At 40.3% G+C, this 20,345-nt stretch overlaps 1 pseudogene; it reads left to right on the forward strand.

Annotated features, from left to right (window-relative positions):
• The first annotated feature begins 742 nt into the window (after nucleotides 1–742).
• LOC138420196 (6-pyruvoyl tetrahydrobiopterin synthase pseudogene) lies at nucleotides 743–9,940 on the forward strand (annotated as a pseudogene).
• The last annotated feature ends 10,405 nt before the right edge of the window (nucleotides 9,941–20,345 follow it).

Here is a 20,345-nt window from a genome sequence, read left to right on the forward strand (position 1 = left end):
CCAACAGAATGGGAACAGAGGTAACTTGTGCAGCTCTCAAATCACAAACACATCATGCTCTTCTAAATGTGGTCCTTGGGTTAGCATCATCAGCATCAGAGCTTATTAGAAAGAACGTTAGTGCAAGCCCATTCCTAATGAACTTCATCAGAGTCTGAAATTTTACAAGATGCCCAAGATACTCACATTTATTTTCAAGTTTGGGAAGAACCACTCAGAAGATAATGGATCTACAAGATGGAAGGAGTCAGAGTCCCTGATTTTTAGAAGCAGAACTCAACTACCACTAACGCACCACCATTTTTTTTTTTAATTGTGGGTGGAATACACAAAATGGAACTCATCATTTTAACTATTTAAAGTGTACAATTCAAGGGTATTAACATTCATGTTGCTGTGCAATGATTATCTCTAGAACTCTTTTCATTTGCAAAACTGAAACTCTAGACTTCCCCATTCTCCCTTTCACCAGCTCCTGGCAAGCACCATTGTACTTTAGGCTGGATTCACCTACTTTGGAGTTATTAAGAGAGAGAGAAAAAAACTTCTAACTTATTTAAGCCACTATATTTGGGGCTGTGCTGCTCAGATTCCGTTCCTTCAGGACTGAGAGACTTATTTCCTCAGCTGCTAAGGGTATTGGCAGACAACAGCCTTAGATGAGCCCCTCTCCAGAAGTTGCCCTTGGCTGGAGGGAGATACTTCACCCAAAGTCTTCCCAAGGTTAGCTATTCCAGATCCGATGGATGCAATTCGGGATAACTCAGACAAGTTGTTCTAGCTATGAAGGTTCCTTGAGTTACTGTGATTGCATAACAGCTCATCTTTCCCTCTCTTAATTCTGCTTCCTTTACTCTGTGGGTTTATTGGGAAGCATTCATGAGATCAACCCTGTGAGGGAGTAACACAAGAGCTCTCAGACAGACCTGAGCCTCTGCCACTTGCTAGCACTTGGTCATTAAAGATATTACTTCTGTTCTCTGAGTTTTAATTTCTTCACATGTAAATAGGGATCATAATAACAGTACCTGTTTTATAGGCTCAATGTAAAGATTAAATGATATAATTTTTAAAATTATCCTTTAATGTAGTTTTTTTGGTTTTCCTTGGGAGGGTTACTCAGGAAATCTAGTCCACTTTATAATCAGAAACAGCTTGTCAGTCTCTCAGAAATTGGTTTTTGTTCTTTTGTCCTCTTGGTCTCATGAAGTTGGCGAGATCTTAGTGCCCAGACCAGGGATCAAATCTAGGCCTTCTGCAGTGAAAATGCAGAGTCCTTACCGTTGAACCACTAAGGAATGCCCCAATGATACAATATTTAATGTGTAAAGTAAAACCCTGGTATATAACCAGCCTTGATAATATTAACTGGCATTACCCTTATTTCTGCCTGGGTTCTGGCATCTAATGATCCACCCTCTTTCTGTACCTCTCTTTATCCCCAGCCTTGGCGCCTTATTCAGACTAGGCAACCCTGATTCCCGAGAGTCTATTTCAATCCGATTACTCAAGCTGGAAGCCTTGGCTGGCAAATGGAAGAGAGAACACTATAATTCACCCTCTTGTGTGTGCCACGTTGAGATTCCTCCGAGTCTCACAGGTGTTCAACAGGTACACATAGCATCTGCACATGTGACTGTATAAACTGGAGGACCTTTCATTCATGCCTCAAGTGTCATTATCACTGTGTTATTAGGAAGGCAGTTTTTCTTTGAAGGCAGTAGTGCTGAAAGGGTTATCCCTGATTTACCAATACAAATGCATCACAACATCTCCTTTGTTATCTGGAAGTAAAATTCATTCATACAATAACTCATTCACATGTGTAATTTTAAAAAATGAAGGTCCTAAGTTGAACATAAAAGAAAAATGAAGGGAAAGTGTTTTATAACAAAATATGTATTTCAGTGTATCTATACTTGGGCATGACAACATTATGAGACAATGAGGCTGTGGAATATTTGCACCTGTGCCTAGAATTGTGATGTCATATTAATAGCTATAAATGCAGGTGATGTTATATGAATAGCTATAATTGCTACAATTGTATTGAACTAGTGACTTGAATAGTGGGAGAAATGTGATTGTTAGTGATTTTTTTCTGAAATGGTGAAATGTTCTTTGTGAAACTCCAAATGAAACAAAACACAGCCTTCCCCCATTTTACCTAAAGGGTGTGTTTCTAGAAAATTCAGTGTATATTAGAGCTGGGGGGAAACTTTGTATTTATACGGAAAACTAACTTTGGTTCTGGGCTCAGGTAATTACAGCAGACTTTTCACTATAATCTAGAGAGATATAAAAAGTTGTGAGGGATCCAGGATAATTTTTTGAAGTGGACATCACCCCTGGCAACTGTCCATTAAATCCCAGCCATGCTTCTAACCATTATGAACGTAAAGATGAAGTCAAAATGGCCCTGGAGAAGCTCCACCTGCTTTGAGAACCTTTAAAGAAAGGTTTAAAGAAAATGCTATTATTATGCATAATTTTTTTATGTCAGAGCAAGAGCACTGAAAACTTCCCCTAAATTTTGTCATCAATATAATAATTATTTTACACCGTGAAGTCACTTCGGGCTTCCTGGGTGGCGCTAGTAGAGAATCCACCGGCCAATGCAGGAGACATGGGTTTGATCCCTGGGTCAGGAAGATCCTCTGGAATAGGAAATGGCAACCCGGTCCAGTATTTTTGCCTGGAAAATTTCACAGACAGAGGAGACTGGCAGGCTACAGTCCACGGGGCCACAGAGAGGCAGACACAACTGAGTGACTGACCACACACACACACACGCATCACTACTTTACAAACGAGGAAACAGGCTCATAGAAATTAAGCTACTTGTCCTAGGTCACACAGCCAAAGGGGCACATTTGAACAGTTCTGGCTCCTTGGTCTTACCCCACCCTGCTCACTGCACCTTCCTCCCCTACTGGGAATGCATTAGAAAACTTGCATCTTTGGCTCAGGGCCCCATAATGAAATTGCTAGAACTTCAGTCTCTTCCCTCACCTTCATTCCCTCCTAAAATCCCTCCTAAATTCTGTTCCAGGGACTCTGCTGAGCTGTTTGCCTCTCATCAGTCAATGTTCCTGCCTCATTTCCATGTCCACTGGCTGCTGTTTAGATCTTCTCCCGGAGAGAGGACTGAGAAGGCAGAAGAGTTGTCTCCTCCCTCACCCTCCATTACTAGGTTGCAAAGCAGAGTGGACTCTGTTTCTTGTTTCCTGCAGGGTTTTGAGGAGGCAGCAGCTATTTTATTTGTTTTGGTCTTTATTTTAGGTCCCTGTCCCTGGAGTCTGATACGCTTACCTGAGGCTGGCTTGGAGGCTCTGTGTCCACCCTCCCCAATATTGTCCTTCCCTTCTGTATCCCAACTGTGCTAGTAGCCTCTACTTCTCTTTCCCTCCTAGGGACTCCTTACTTCAATTATTTGACTGTATAGGAACTTAAAAGGGGGAGTGGACATTATTCAGCAGCTCCTTAGGGTGATCTCAGCTCTGGTGGCATATTAACTTTGTACTTCATCAACTGGGGTTGGCCTGCCATAGCAGTAATATCCCCCAAAATATGCAGTGATGTGATGGAGAAGCAATAGGGTAAAAAGGGAATATATTTTAGAACCTTCAATTTTTCTGAATGTTAAGTGATCTAAAATATCTCAAATTCATATTAAATGTGGAGGTATCAGAGAATAAAATACAAAATATTCTTGAATGTTTGGGATAAAGTTTGCGAATTAGAGAGATTCCTAGTTCCTAGATATTCTGTATGCCTATCTTTTCCCCTACCCCTTCCCTTCTCCATCCCACCCTCAGACTATCAGAACTACATATTCACTTTCCTCTATCTTAGCGATAAAAGCTGAGACAGCATTGGCTTAAGACATCTCCTACAGTGTAATCAGATGTTTACGGTAACAATCTGTTGTTTGTCCCAACTCTTCCATTCTCACCCCCAAGTATGTACATTCTCAGAAGATGCCTTGCATTGCCATTCATTTTAGGGTGTCCTGCTATGTACCCTAGAGCAGAGTCTGACCTTATTTTATATTTGTATCATTTGTTTGTATCATGCACGCATGCTAAGTTGTTTCCGTTGTGTCGACTCTTTGCGACCCTATGGACTGTGGCCCACCAGGCTCCTCTGTCCATGGGGATTTTCCAGGCAAGAATACTGGGGTGGGGTGCCATGCCATCCTCCAGGGAATCTTTCCGATTCAGGGATCGAACCTGCATATCTTATGTCTCCTGCATTGGCAAGTAGGTTCTTTACCACTAGCACCACCTGGGAAGCCCTTGTTTGTATCATATTGAAACCAAATATAGTGCTGGTATTGAATAAGTGCTCAATAAGTATTTGTTAAATGTATGAATGAAACAGTGAATGGCATAATCTACCTCCCCATTAATTAAATTCAAATTAGAACAAGGGGTGCCAGATACTACCACTTTTTTTGGCAAATACTTTTGAGAGGATAAAATACAATTTTAGTATGGTAGAAGTATTACAGGTCTTCAGTGTAAGGCACTCTACAGCGCTCTACAGGCACTCTACAGCACTCAGCAGTCCTGAACAGGAAGGAAGAACAGCCTGCTTAAATTCACATGAGATTATATGTAGTGAGACTGTACTGGAGAGACTGTATTGGAGAGGGGCAATTTGGTGACATGTGCCAATATTTTTGTGCTCTTGAGTCAATGTCTTATCTTAGGGAAAAGATGAGATATATGTAAAAAGATTTGTTGACAACAGCATTATTTAACTTGGAAACAAGTATACAAAATATGGTACTGACTAAGTTAATTGTGGCATATTCACACATGGTTTATTATAAAATCATAAAATAATATCTTCAAAGGATATTTAATGACATAAGAAAAGTTTCCATAGTGTATGTGTGGGTGGGGAGAAATTTTATCTCTGGAGGAAAAAGAAGGATTTGAAGGTAGATAAAGAATTCTTATATTTTGTTCTGTATATTTCTCTTGTTTTGGTCTGTACCATCTTAATTCCTCCTCTAAGGATTGAACCTGAGCTGTGGCAGTGAAAGTGCTGAGTCCCAACGCCTGGATCACCAGGGAACTCCCTCTATATATCTTTATTGTTTGCATATTTTACAATAAGGATGAAGTCATGTAATAATTGTAAAAATATATTTTTAAAAAGACAAAAACATTTAAAGCAATAAAGGTATTTTTGAAAACAAAGAAATTAATGAAATAGCTTTAAAAGTGGAGACAAGATTTAGAAAAAAAGTAATAAGGAGCTCTGAAGACCAAAAGATCTAATAATACATGTTTGACAGGGTTAGGAACTAAATGTCTTTTTCACTTTCTGAAGTGACTTCTAAAAGAGGAATGTATTTATAGAGTACATTTGAATATGCATATGAAGTACATTTTGGTGTATATGTGTTTATTTTGGAGCCTATTCACTTATAATACTCATGAGTTCACAGTATTTTCTCACCATTTCAACAAACAAAGCTTTTTGTGAACCAGAAGCTGGTGGCACTAAATATCTAATATTTAATATTCAAGATACCTATTGTTCTATAAAAAATGTGATAGACTTTTAATGGTGTCACACTATGTCAGTTAGAAGACTTTTGGCTGTAGCTAACGGAATACTTAACTACAGATTAGAAAAGGCCAAGGAACCAGAGATCAAATTTTCAACATTTGCTAGATCATAGAAAAAGCAAGGGAATTCCAGAAAAATATTTACTTTTGCTTCATGACTACGCTAAAACTTTTGACTGTGTAGATAACAACAAACTGTGGAAAATTCTTAGATGGGAATACTGTATCCCCTTTACCTGTTTCCTAAGAAACCTGTATGCAGGGCAAGGCACAACAGTTAGAAACGGACATGAAACAATGGACTGGTTCAAAATTGGTAAAGGAGTATGACAAAGCTGTATATTGTCACTCTGCTTATTTAACTTATATGCAGAGTACATCATGTGAAATGCTGGGCTGGTTGAATCACAAGCCGGATTCAAGATTGCTGAGAGAAATATCAACAACCTCAGATATGTAAATGATAACACTCTAATGGCAGAAAGCAAAGAGGCACTGAAGAGCTTCTTGATGAAGATGAAAAAGATGGCTTAAAACTCAACATTCAAAAGAGTTCGTGGCATCCAGTCCCATAATTTCATGGCAAATAGATGGGGAAACAATGGAAACAGTGACAGATTTTATTTTCTTGGGCTCTAAAATCACTGCAGACTGTGACTGCAGACATGAAATTAAAAGACCCCTGCTCCTTGGAAGAAAACCTACAATGAACCTCAGTTCAGTTGCTCAGTCGTGTCCGACTCTTTGAGAACCCATGAATCGCAGCATGCCAGGCCTCCCTGTCCATCACCAACTCCCGGAGTTCATACAAACTCACGTCCATCGAGTCCGTGATGCCATCCAGCCATCTCATCCTGGGTCACCCCCTTCTCCTCCTGCCCCCAACCCCTCCCAGCATCAGGGTCTTTTCCAATGAGTCAACTCTTCGCATGAGGTGTCCAAAATACTGGAGCTTCAGCTTTAGCATCATTCCTTCCAAAGAAATCCCAGGGTTGATCTCCTTCAGAATGCACTGGTTGGATCTCCTTGCAGTCCAAGGGACTCTCAAGAGTCTTCTCCAACACCACAGTTCAAACGCATCAATTCTACAGCGCTCAGCTTTCTTCACAGTCCAACTCTCACATCCATACATGACCACTGGAAAAACCATAGCCTTGACTAGACGGACCTTAGTCGGCAAAGTAATGTCTCTGCTTTTGAATATGCTATCTAGGTTGGTCATAACTTTTCTTCCAAGGAGTAAGTGTCTTTTAATTTCATGGCTGCAGTCACCATCTGCAGTGATTTTGGAGCCCCCAAAAATAAAGTCTGACACTGTTTCTACTGTTTCCCCATCTATTTCCCATGGAGTGATGGGACCAGATGCCATGATCTTTGTTTTCTGAATGTTGAGCTTTAAGCCAACTTTTTCACTCTCCTCTTTCACTTTCATCAAGAGGCTTTTTAGCTCCTCTTCACTTTCTGCCATAAGGGTGGTGTCATCTGCATATCTGAGGTGATTGATATTTCTCCCGCCAATCTTGATTCCAGCTTGTGTTTCTTCTAGTCCAGCGTTTCTCATGATGTACTCTGCATAGAAGTTAAATAAGCAGGGTGACAATATACAGCCTTGACGTACTCCCTCTTTCCCTATTTGGAACCAGTCTGTTGTTCCATGTCCAGTTCTAGCTGTTGCTTCCTGACCTGCATACAGATTTCTCAAGAGGCAGGTCAGGTGGTCTGGTATTCCCATCTCTTGAAGAATTTTCCACAGTTTATTGTGATCCACACAATGAACCTAGACAGCGTATTAAAAAGTCAAGACATCACTTTGTTGACAAAGGTCCATATAGTCAAAGCTATGACTTTTCCAGTAATCAGGTATGGATGTGAAAGTTGGACCATGAAGAAGGCTGAGAGCCAAAGAATTGATGCTTTTGAACTGTGGTGCTGGAGAAGACTTCTTGCGAGTCCCTTGAACAGCAAGGAGATCCAACCGGTCAATCCTTAAGGAAATCAACCCTGAATATTCATTGCAAAGCCCAATGCTGAAGCTGAAGCTCCAATACTTTGGCTACCTGATGCGAAGAACTGACTCATTTGAGAAGACCCTGATGCTGGGAAAGTGGACGTCAGGAGGAGAAGTCAGGAGAAGTGGAAGACAGAGGATGAGATTGTTGGATGGTATCACTGACTAAATGGGCATGAGTTTGAGCAGACTCCAGGAGATGGTGAAGGAAGCCTGGCGTGCTGCAGTCTATGGGGTTGCAAAGAGTCAGACACAACTGAGTGACTGAACAACAATATGTACATATGAACCATGATTTCACATTGACACACCCAACTCCAGTTCAATAGCATAGGATTTACTCTAGTTTTTTTCTTTCTATAGTTGTACCTATTCTCTCATTATTCTCAATATTATTTTATGAGCCCCTGTATGTAACCCATCCCCCATCTCTGTCACAAATCCATCTACCTGAAGAAGCTCTTTTACCCTGCTCAGGCTTTGACTCCCCAACTAGACCACATCCCATGCGGACGCCATCTTCACCTTACTCATGCTCCACCCCTCTCCTTGGTCAGACCTTGCTCTGGCTGCCCTGGCTTGCCCAAACTCAGCCAAACATAGATACCACCTTGCCCAGACCTACCTAATAGCCTCAGGACTGAAATGACTAAAGAAAGAAGATGGGGGAAGAGAAGGGAAGGGAAAAGAAAGAACAATAATTGGGGATTTAACCACTGAGTTTTGGGATAGTTCGTTAAGCAACATTATTGTGGCCAGAATAAACCAAAATACTGGCTTTTACTATTTATTCCTACTATTCATGCCTCCTGTTACCTGGAGGCATAACTACCCAAGTCTAAATCAGCTTGTCTGGTTTTTACTTCAGTGCCTGCGTGCCTGCTCAGTCGCTCAGTTGTGTCTGACTCTGTGACCCTATGGACCGTAGCCTGCCAGGCATGGGATTCTCCAGGCAAAAACACTACCCAACTTCAAACCTGCCTCTTTTCACTCTTAAAGAGGAGAGGGATTAGATGTTTGATTAATTACTGAAGACAGTTAATTCTACCTCTTAAATACTTTTGAATAGCTAACCTAGGCCAGAGTGATGGGGTGTAGCCAGATTAAATCACTGTTTATTCCCCTGGTACATTAAAAGAGCTGGAGTCAGACCTAAAACTAGAACATATGAATAAGAGAGTAAGGATATAAAGAGGAAAATATGAGTCTTTTAATATAAAATGATTTTTAAATCAATTCTAGTACAAATGACAAAAAGATTATATCAATACAGTCGCTGTATCGAGCAGCAAACCAGTCCTAAAGTAGACTAAAGTTTAAATGTACTACAATGATCAAGTAAGCTAGAAAAATGAACTGAGTCTGTGTAGCCCAACTAAACATATCTTTGGATAGAGTTTTGTTAGAAGGGAATTAAGAAACCTATTTTGTAAATTACTCTAGTTTCATGTGTTGAGTTTATGCTTTCTTTTTTCTTATGAAAAAATCCAACCTTTGGCATTGTATTTCACAATTTGGTATTATATATTGAGAATTACAAAAATGTTCATAGCTTTTGACCCAGTAATTCTGATCTTGGCAATATACCCTTCTTATAAGAGTGCTAGGTTAACAAACAGTCTAAATGTGCAACAATACAAAAGTGGGCAAGTAAACATGGATTATTTTGCAACCACTACAAATTATAAATATGGAAACTATTGAGCAACTTGGAAAATAGCTTAGGGAATAATGTTACTTGAAGTAACCAGGATACGTATGTATACATACAACATGATTCAACCACTTTAAATTATGTTTTTAAAATGAGTGGGCTTGTAGAGCCCTGAACGGGGCAAGGTCGGGCCCTCGCCGGCAGGAGCGAGTGTCCCGTCTCCTCTCCTTCAGCGTGACCCACTGCCTCCACAGCAAATCTCTTTGTAATGAAGAAAACTTGAAATTATTTAGGAAGTGCAACAACCCAAATGGCCATGGGCACAATTACAAAGGTTGATCCTGTTACAGGATGGTCATGAATTTGACTGACCTCAAAGAGTATATGGAGGAGGCGATTATGAAGCCCCTTGATCATAAGAATCTGGATCTAGATGTGCCGTATTTTGCAGACATTGTAAGCACGACAGAAAATGTAGCCGTATATATCTGGGAAAACCTCCAAAAATTTCTTCCTGTGGGAGTTCTTTATAAAGTAAAAGTATATGAAACTGACAATAATATTGTAGTCTATAAAGGAGAATAACTCTTACAGATTAATTTCCATTCATATTTGAAGAAGATCTTTATCCCCTTGAACAGTTAAGAAGTCATCACCTAACTGTTGCACTTCCACATTGTGTTCTGGAATCATTGTGAGTCCTGTTCTAGACTCAAATCTAATTTAAAACCAAGTTTGCAATGTATTCTGAGTATCATTTAAAGAGTCTTTCATCTGTAGATTAAAATCACTTCAGCAATAAAATAAAATAAAATGAGACAAAAGGAAAAATAAAAGAAGTATGGTAAGACAGTCAGATTATGAGTCAAAGATTTTTTTTTATAATTTTATTTATTTATTATTTTTGGCTGTGCTGGGTCTTCATTGTTATGCATACTTTTCTTTGGCTGTGGTGAGCAGTGGGTACTCTCTAATTGCAGTGTGCAGGCTTCTCATTGTGGTGGCTTCTCTTATTTTGGAGCAGAGGCTCTAGGGTGCAGGGGCTCAGCAGTTGCAGTTCTTGGGCTCTAGAGCGCATGCTCAATTGTAATGGTGCATCGTCTTTGTTGCTCCAAGGCATGTGGGATCTTCGCCGTTCCATGTCTCCTGCTGCTGCTGCTGCTGCTAAGTCGCTTCAGTCGTGTCCGACTCTGTGCGACCCCAGAGACAGCAGCCCACCAGGCTCCCCCTTCCCTGGGATTCTCCAGGCAAGAACACTGGAGTGGGTTGCCATTTCCTTCTCCAATGCATGAAAGTGAAAAGTGAAAGGGAAGTCACTCAGTCGTGTCCAACTCTTCGCGACCCCATGGACTTCAGCCTACCAGGCTCCTCCGTCCATGGGATTTTCCAGGCAAGAGTACTGGAGTGGGGTGCGATCACCTTCTCCCATGTCTCCTGCAATGACAGGCAAATTCTTTATCACCAAGCCACCAGGGAAGCCCTGAGGCTTTCATTTCTTTTAAAATTTTGCTCTAACGCTGTACTATTCATTTGTGCTATAAATAAAAATCAAGGTGGCATGGTAAAAAAAACCAATTTTATTTTAGGTGAATTAAAGGGATCAAATAGTTAAATTGGGAGTCAGTGTGCCTTCAAAGGTGAGTGATGAAAGTATCATCATTATAGTTAACATTATTGCGCATTTACCATTTTCTAGGCACTGAATGAAAGGCTTGAACATGCATTCTGTATCCTTAGTTAAGACTTATTTATAAAACTACTGAATTATTTTGCCAACCAGGTAATTGACATCTCTTCTTGAATGTCTTACAGGCATCTCAAACTCAGGAAGTTCAAAATGCTGCTGCTGCTGCTGCTGCTGCTAAGTCACTTCAGTCATGTCTGACTCTGTGTGACCCCATAGACGGCAGCTCACCAGGCTCCTCTGTCCCTGGGATTCTCAAGGCAAGAACACCAGAATGGGTTGCCAATTTCCTTCTCCAATGCATGAAAGTGAAAAGTGGAAGTGAAGCCGCTCAGTCGTGTCTGACTCTTAGCAACCCCACGGACTGCAGCCTACTGGGCTCCTCCGTCCATGGGATTTTCCAGGCAAGAGTACTGGAGTGGGGTGCCATTGCCTTCTCCAAGTTCAAAATGAAACTTTTAATATTCTTTTCCAAACTGGCTCTGCCTACAGTCATCTCTCAGTTGATGGCAATATCATCCTTCAAATTGCTCAGAATAAAACCCTGTGAGTCATACACCCAGTTTATCAGGACATCCTGCCAATTTTATCTTCAAAATATGCCCAGAGTTTGTCCACTTCTCACCTCTTCCACTGCTAGCACCCTGGTCCCAGCCATTTTGTGCCTAAATGACTACAGTGGGCTCCTTGCTGACTTTCCTGCTTTTATATTTGCCTCTCTAGTCTATTCTCAACACATGGAAAATATTCAGAGGCATCCTTTAAAAATCTGTCAGGTCACGTCTCTCCTTTGCTTGAAATTCTCCAGTGTCTTCCCATCATACCCAAAATAAAAGCTAGAGTCCTAACAATGGCCAAAAGGCTCAACATCATCTGTGCTCCCCTGGCTTTTAAGACATTATCTCCTACTTTTCTCCCTTTCATTCACTTCACTCAGCCACAGCCACATTAACATCCTTGATGTTGATACCAGTACCAGTCATTCTCCTGTCTTGGTGCTTTTGCCTTAGGACTTAGCTCTCCTCTTCATGGAATACCCTTCACCCATATGTCCACATGGTTCATTCCTTCTCTTCAAATCTTTGCTCACACATCACCTTTGCCATAAGGCTACCTCTGATCATTCGGCAACAATGTAGCCTGCCTCTGTGCCTCCAATATACCAGATCTCCCTTACTCTATTCTTTCTATAGCAATCATCTTCTAATGAGCTCCATATTTTATTAAGTCTATCTCTAATTTTCTTGACAAGATCTCTAGGCTTTCCCATTCTATTGTTTTCCTCTGTTTCTTTGCATTGTTCACTTAAAAAGGCTTTCTTATTTCTCCTTGCTATTCTTTGGAACTCTTTCATCAGATCGGTTTTATCTTTCCTTTTCTTCTTTGTCTTTCACGTCTCTTTCCTCAGCTATTTGTAAGTCCTCCTCAGACAACCATTGCCTTTTTGCATTTCTTTTTCTTGGGGATGGTTTTGATCACCACCACCTGTAGATTGTTACAAACCTCTGTCTATATTTCTTCAGGCACTCTGTCTATTAGATCTAATCCCTTGAATCTGTCACTTCCACTGTAAAATCGTAAGGGATTTGACTTAGGTCATATCTGAATGGCCTAGTGGTTTTCCCTGCTTTCTTCAATTGAAGTCTGAATTTTGCAATGAGTTCATGATCTGAGCCACAGTCAGCTCCCAGTCTTGTTTTTGCTGACTGTATAGAGCTTCTCCATCTTCAGCTACAAAGAATATAATCAATCTGATTTCTGTATTGACCATTTGGTGATGTCCATGTGTAGAGTCGTCTCTTGTATTGTTGGAAGAGGGTGGTTTTTATGACCAGCACATTCTCTTGGCAAAACTCACTATTAGCCTCTGCCCTGCTTCATTTTGTACTCCAAGGCCAAACTTGCCTGTTACTCCAGATATCTCTTGACTTCCCTACTTTTGCATTCCAGTCCCCTATGATGAAAAGGACATCTTTTGGGGAGTTAGTTCTAGAAGGTTTTGTAGGTCTTCATAGAACCTTTCAACTTTAGCTTCTTCAGCACATGTATATACATACATGTTCTGAAATTAGATTAGATAGTAATGATGACTGCACAATATAAAGAATATTTTTTAAAAACTGGGACTAAGTTTTATTAATTAATTAATTTTTAAAAAAACTTATTTTATTTTACAGTTGATTTACAATGTAGTGTTAGTTTTAAGTGCACAGCAAAGTAATTCATTTATACATATACACACATGAATTCTTTCTCAGATTCTTTCCACATATAGGTTATTACAGAGTACTATATAGAGTTCCTTGTGCTATGTGGTACATCTTTATTGATTGTTTTACATATAGTAGTGTGTGTTTGTGAATCCCAAACTCCTGATTTATTCCTCCCTTCCATATCCATTTTGGCAAACCTAAGTTTGTTTTTGAAGTCTGTGAGTCTGTTTCTGTTTTGTAAATAAGTTCATTTGTACCCTTTTATTAGATGTTGTAATAAGTGATATCATATAATATTTGCCTTTCTCTGACTTACTTTCACTCAATATGACAATCTTTAGTTCCCTCCATGTTGCTGCAAAAGGAATATTTTATTCTTTGTTTATGACTGAGTAATATTCCATTGTTGGGGTCACAAAGAGTCAGACATGACTGAGCGACTGAACTGAACTGAACTGAACTGAATATTCCATTGTATATATATATCCCTTTGTCAGTGGACATCTAGGCTGCTTCCATGTCTTGGCTATTGTAAACAGCACTGCAGTGAATATCGGGGTGCATGTATCTTTTTGAATTATGGTTTTCTCAAGATACATGCCCATGAGTGGGATTGCTGTATCACATGGCAGTTCTATTTTTACTTCTTAAAGGAATCTCCATACTGTTCTCCATAGTGGTTGTACCAATTTACATCCTCACCAACAGTGTAGGAGGGTACCCTATTCTCTATACCGTCGCTACGTTTATTGTCTGTAGACTTTTTGATGATGGCCATTTTGACCAATGTGAGGTGATAAGTCATTGTAGTTTTGATTTGTATTTCTCTAATAATTAGTGATGTTGAGCATCTTTTCATGTGCCTGTTGGCCATCTGTATTTCTTCTTTGAAGAAATGTCTATTTTGATCTTTTCCCATTTTTTTATTGAGTTATTTTTTGATATATAGCTACATGAAGTGTTTGTGTATTTTGAAGATTAATATCTTGTCACTTTGCTTCATTTGCAAATATTTTCTCCCATTCTGTGGGCTTTTTCATTTTGCTTATGGTTTCCTTTGTTGTGCAAAAGCTTTTAAGTTTAATTAGGCCTTATTTGTTTATTTTTGTTTTTATTTTCATTGCTCTGAAAGGTAGATCCAAAAAGATATTGTTGCGATTCATGTCAGTGTTCTGACTATGAAGAATATATTAAAAACCATTAAATTATACACTTTAAAATGGTGAATTTTAAGTTATATGTACTATATCTCAGTATAAATTATATATGTATATCATAGACAGATGAATGAAAAATAAATATATATACACATATAAGTATATACATACACATACATTACATACATACATATCATGTATTCTGTCCACTGAGAGAATCTAGGAATCATGACCCCTCAATAGCAATGTGCATGTCTAGTGGCTTGATCCTGATTTTTAAATAGTATTCTCCACTAAAAAGAATTAGGACTCCTTAAGGAAATGGCTATTTGTAGGTCTGGCACAGAGAAAGAACAAAATGATCTCAGGATATCTTATTGTGTCAGAAAGTAAGGAAGTAGCCAAGGAATGTTGGGGACATGTCAAAGGATGCAGAGGCCAGCTTGAAGGGGCTCCCAATGGCCAAATCTGGAGAAATTTAAGCATCAAAATAAATAATAAAAATAACAGATTACAATCTATTGAATAAGTTACAAAAGTATATTGATATAAATCATTGTTTAAACCATAAGTTTGATGAAGAATGAGACATTTGCCTAGTATTCCTAAAATATGAATTAGTTAGAGAAGGAGAAAAAGTTTATAGAGGAGAAGTGTGGCAGATACCATTTTATTCAAGTGATAAGTTAACATCATTCGTAATGGGACATATTGAAATCAGGTATCTCTGGACAGGATGGAGTAGGAAGAAAACAAGATCACTTCTGGAATGTTCCTGCCAGAAGGGAAGGAGTCCACCACGTGGGTCTGTGCCTTGATGGAGAGTATGGAAACCCAAGTATGGTGGCAAAGGCATCTCTGTAGAGGAAGTCCTGGTGCAGGGTGAGAGGACAACGTGAGCATCAACTTTTGGGGGTGACCTGGTGTGGGGCATCAGAACCCAAGGAAGGTGCAGAGGGGCAACCTGGAGGGGAGTGTTGGAGCCCAAGTGGGCTGAGAAGATTGTCCACGCTAGGTGGGTGGCCCACTGAGGAGAGGCAGGCCTGAATGGAGAGGAGGGCTTCTGTATTTAGAAGTAGCCTGGCCCAAGGTGTCAAAACCCAAACAAAGTGTTTACCTGGGGAGGGGTCCTGGTGTGGGGTGTTGGAGTCAACTAAGAGGAGCAAAAAACCACACGTAGGCATTTCATATTCAAACTGTGGAAAACCAAAGACAAAGAGAAAAGTTTGAAAGAAACCAGAGCAGGGGGAAAAAAATCACATTAGCTATAGAGGAATTTTCAACAGAAACCATGTAAAAAAGAACTGCTACTGCTGCTGCTGCTGCTAAGTTGCTTCAGTCGTGTCCGACTCTGTGCGACCCCAGAGAGAGCAGCCCACCAGGCTCCCCCGTCCCTGGGATTCTCCAGGCAAGAACACTGGAGTGGGTTGCCATTTCCTTCTCCAATGCATGAAAGTGAAAAGTGAAAGGGAAGTCGCTCAGTCATGTCCGACTCTTAGTGACCCCATGGACTGCAGCCCACCAGGCTCCTCTGTCCATGGGATTTTCCAGGCAATAGTACTGGAGTGGGGTGCCACTGTCTTCTCTGGAGAAAGAATTGAGTGCAATGAAATATGTAAAGTGTGAAAAATAAAAAAATTAGAAACAAATCTATGAACCTAAGGAATAGAGTGAACAATGAATAATATGGTGGTAATAGCCAGTGAAATTATCCTTCATAAGTGATAGAGAAATAAATGTGTTCTCATACAAATAAAAACTGAGGGAATTTATGCAAGAAGACTTACCCTGTAAGAAATGTGGAAAAAAAATTCTCAGTAAAAGGAAAACTACATAAGTCAGAAATTTAGATCTACATAAAGAAAAGAAGATCATTGGAAAAAGAATAAGTCATGACAAAATATTTTATTTTTCTTTTAAAATTGGTTTAATAAATAACAATTTGTTTAAAGCAATAATAGTAACAATGTATTTATTGGTTATATCATATAAGTAAGTGAAATAAATGACAGAAATGTCACAAAGGATAGGAGGGAAGAATTAAGAAAACTGTTATAGGATATCTGCCATCTCTGGGGTTGCACAGAGTTGGACACAACTGAAGCGACTTAGCAGCAGCAGCAGCAGTGCTATACATGGAACAGAAGGGTGTGATTTGAAAGTGAACTTATATTAGTTAAAAATGTATATTATAAACACTAGAACACCAACTAATTTTGTTTTTAAGGGCTATAACTGAGCAGCAACATTCACAAGAAAGGAGCACATCTGGTGCCCAACTATTGTTTTTCAATACCATTTTCTACTAAAGGGAACCAAAATTCCTTGAAGAAATGGCTGGTTGCAGGGCTGGTGCAGAGGAAGTAAAAGATGCTCCTGGACCATATTAACCTTACAAAGCAAGTGAAGGTGAAAGTCACTCAGTCATGTCTGACTCTTTGGGACCCCAAGGACTGTAATCTGCCAGGCTCTTCTGTCCATTGAATTCTCCTAGCAAGTATACTGGAGTGGGTTGCCATGCCCTCCTCCAGGGGATCTTCCCAACCTAGGGATCAAACCCAGATCTCCCACATTGCAGGCAGATTCTTCACCACCTGAGCCACCAGGGAAGCCCAAAGAATACAGAGATACTTCAAAAAGACACAGAAGCCAGAGTGAATGATTTCCCAGTGGCTAAACTGGGAAAAATTAAGCTTCTAAATAAAATGACACCACCCTTATGGGAGAAAGCAAAGAAGAACTGAAGAGCCTCTTGATGAAAGTGAAAGAAGAGAGTGAAAAAGCTGGCTTAAAACTCAACATTCAGAAAGCTAAGATCATGACATCTGGTCCCATCACTTCATGCCAAATAGATGGGAAAACAATGGAAACAGTGAGAGACTTTATTTTGGGGGCTCCAAAATCACTGCAGATGATGATTGTAGCCATGAAATTAAAAGACACTTGCTCCTTGGAAGAAAAGCTATGACCAACCTATACATCATATTAAAAAGCAGAGATATTACTTTGCCAACAAAGGTCCATCTAGTCAAAGCTATGGTTTTCCCAGTAGTCATGTATGGATGTGAGAGCTGGACATAAGAGTTTGAGCAAGCTCCAGGATCTGGTGATGGACAGGGAGGCCTGGCATGCTGCAGTCGATGGGGGGAAGAATGCTGAGCTCTGAAGAATTGATGCTTTTTAACTGTGGTGTTGGAGAAGACTCTTGAGCATCCCTTGGACTGACAAGAGATCAAACCAGTCAATACTAAAGGAAATCAGTCCTGAATATTCATTTGAAGGACTGATGCTGAAGCTGAATAATCAATACTTTGACCACCTGATGTGAAGACCTGACTCATTTGAAAAGACCTTGATGCTGAGAAAGATTGAAGGTTGGAGAAGAAGGAGATAACAGAGGATGAGATGGTTGGATGGCATCACTGACTCAATGGACATGACTTTAAGCAGGCTCCGGGAGTTGGTGATGGATAGGGAAGCCTGGTGTGCTTCAGTCCATGGGGTCAAAAAGTCGGATTGAGAGACTAAACAGAACAACAGATAATGAACCATTGAATAAAATGGAAAATGTGAGTTCATATTGTTATAAATAAATGAAGGAATGAATTGAGAATTTGACAAGGAATGGGAAATGTACACAGTTTAAAAAAACTCCTAATTTACATTACTCCTTTGTAATGTTAATTACAAAGGAGAAAACAGTAGCTTCACAGTGGAGAAGTCAAGTAGACCTCTCCTTTGCCAAGTGATCAAAATGAGTATCATAGATAATGGGAAAATTGAAAACGTGTGTCACCTAATATGTTGCAATAAGAACAGAGTGTTTTATTTCGGTCATATTCCTGCCAAACACGGGTTGTTACTGTTCAGTCTCTCAGTCCTATCTGACTGCAACCCCATGGACTGCAGCACACCAAGCTTCCCTGTCCATCACCAGCTTCTGGAGCTTGCTCAAACTCATGTCCACAGAGTCGGTGATGCCATCCAACCTTCTCATCCTCTGTTGGCCCCTTCTCCTCCTGCCTTCAATCTTTCCCAGCATCAAGGTCTTTTCCATTGAATCAATTCTTCGCATCAGGTGGCTAAAGTATTGGAGTTTCAGCTTCACCATCAGTCTTTCCAATGGGTATTCAGGGTTGATTACACAGGTAATCGGAATCTTTTCATAAGCAAATACCAGGAAAACACCCCTGAAGGCTATTCTACAAAATACCTGTCCTGTAATTTTCAAAATGTCATAATTATGAAAATCCAAGAAAAATTAAGGAAGTGCTTCAGGCTAAAGGAGAGTAATGAGACAATAGTTAAGTGAAAACAGGTGACTAAAATGGACTTTTGGAAATGAAGACCATTGTCAGTGCAATGGATGAGACTCGAATGCGGCTGAAGAATTCAGTTCAGTTCAGTTGCTCAGTCGTGTCCGACTCTTTGCGACCCCATGAATCGCAGCACGCCAGGCCTCCCTGTCCATCACCAACTCCCGGAGTTCACCCAGACTCATGTCCGTCGAGTCAGTGATGCCATCCAGCCGTCTCATCCTCGGTCGTCCCCTTCTCCTCCTGCCCCCAATCCCTCCCAGCATCAGTCTTTTCCAATGAGTCAACTCTTCGCATGAGGTGGCCAGAGTACTGGAGTTTCAGCTTTAGCATCATTCCTTCCAAAGAAATCCCAGGGCTGATCTCCTTCAGAATGGACTGGTTGGATCTCCTTGCAGTCCAAGGGACTCTCAAGAGTCTTCTCCAACACCACAGTTCAAACGCATCAATTCTTCGGCACTCAGCCTTCTTCACAGTCCAACTCTGACATCCATACATGAGCACAGGAAAAACCATAGCCTTGACTAGACGGACTTTAGTCGGCAAAGTAATGTCTCTGCTTTTGAATATACTATCCAGGTTGGTCATAACTTTTCTTCCAAGGAGTGAGCGTCTTTTAATTTCATGGCTGCAGTCACTATCTGCAGTGATTTTGGAGCCCCCAAAAATAAAGTCTGACACTGTTTCCACTGTTTCCCCATCTATTTCCCATGAAGTGATGGGACCAGATGCCATGATCTTCGTTTTCTGAATGTTGAGCTTTAAGCCAACTTTTTCACTCTCCTCTTTCACTTTCATCAAGAGGCTTTTTAGTTCCTCTTCACTTTCTGCCATAAGGGTGGTGTCATCTGCATATCTGAGGTGATTGATATTTTTCCCGCCAATCTTGATTCCAGCTTGTGTTTCTTCTAGTCCAGCGTTTCTCATGATGTACTCTGCATAGAAGTTAAATAAGCAGGGAGACAATATACAGCCTTGACGTACTCCTTTTCCTATTTGAAACCAGTCTGTTGTTCCATGTCCAGTTCTAACTGTTGCTTCCTGAGCTGCGTATAGATTTCTCAAGAGGCAGGTCAGGTGGTCTGGTATTACCATCTCTTTCAGAAATTTCCACAGTTGATTGTGATCCACACAGTCAAAGGCTTTGGCATAGTCAATAAAGCAGAAGTAGATGTTTTTCTGGAACTCTCTTGCTTTTTCCATGATCCAGTGGATATTGGCAATTTGATCTCTGGTTCCTCTGCCTTTTCTAAAACCAGCTTGAACATCAGGGAGTTCACGGTTCACGTATTGCTGAAGTCTGGCTTGGAGAATTTTGAGCATTACTTTACTAGCATGTGAGATGAGTGCAATTGTGCAGTAGTTTGAGCATTCTTTAGCATTGCCTTTCTTTGGAATTGGAATGAAAACCGACCTTTTCCAGTCCTGTGGCCACTGCTGAGTTTTCCTAATTTGCTGGCATATTGAGTGCAGCCCTTTCACAGCATCATCTTTCAGGATTTGAAAGAGCTCCACTGGAATTCCATCACCTCCATTAGCTTTGTTCGTAGTGATGCTTTCTAAGGCCCACTTGACTTCACATTCCACAATGTCTGGCTCTAGATTAGTGATCACATCATCATGATTATCTGGGTCGTGAAGATCTTTTTTGTACAGTTCTTCTGTGTATTCTTGCCACCTCTTCTTAATATCTTCTGCTTCTGTTAGGTCCAGACCATTTCTGTCCTT

This window comes from Ovis canadensis, chromosome 15 (assembly GCF_042477335.2).
Source record: "Ovis canadensis isolate MfBH-ARS-UI-01 breed Bighorn chromosome 15, ARS-UI_OviCan_v2, whole genome shotgun sequence".
Classification (NCBI taxonomy): domain Eukaryota; kingdom Metazoa; phylum Chordata; class Mammalia; order Artiodactyla; family Bovidae; genus Ovis; species Ovis canadensis.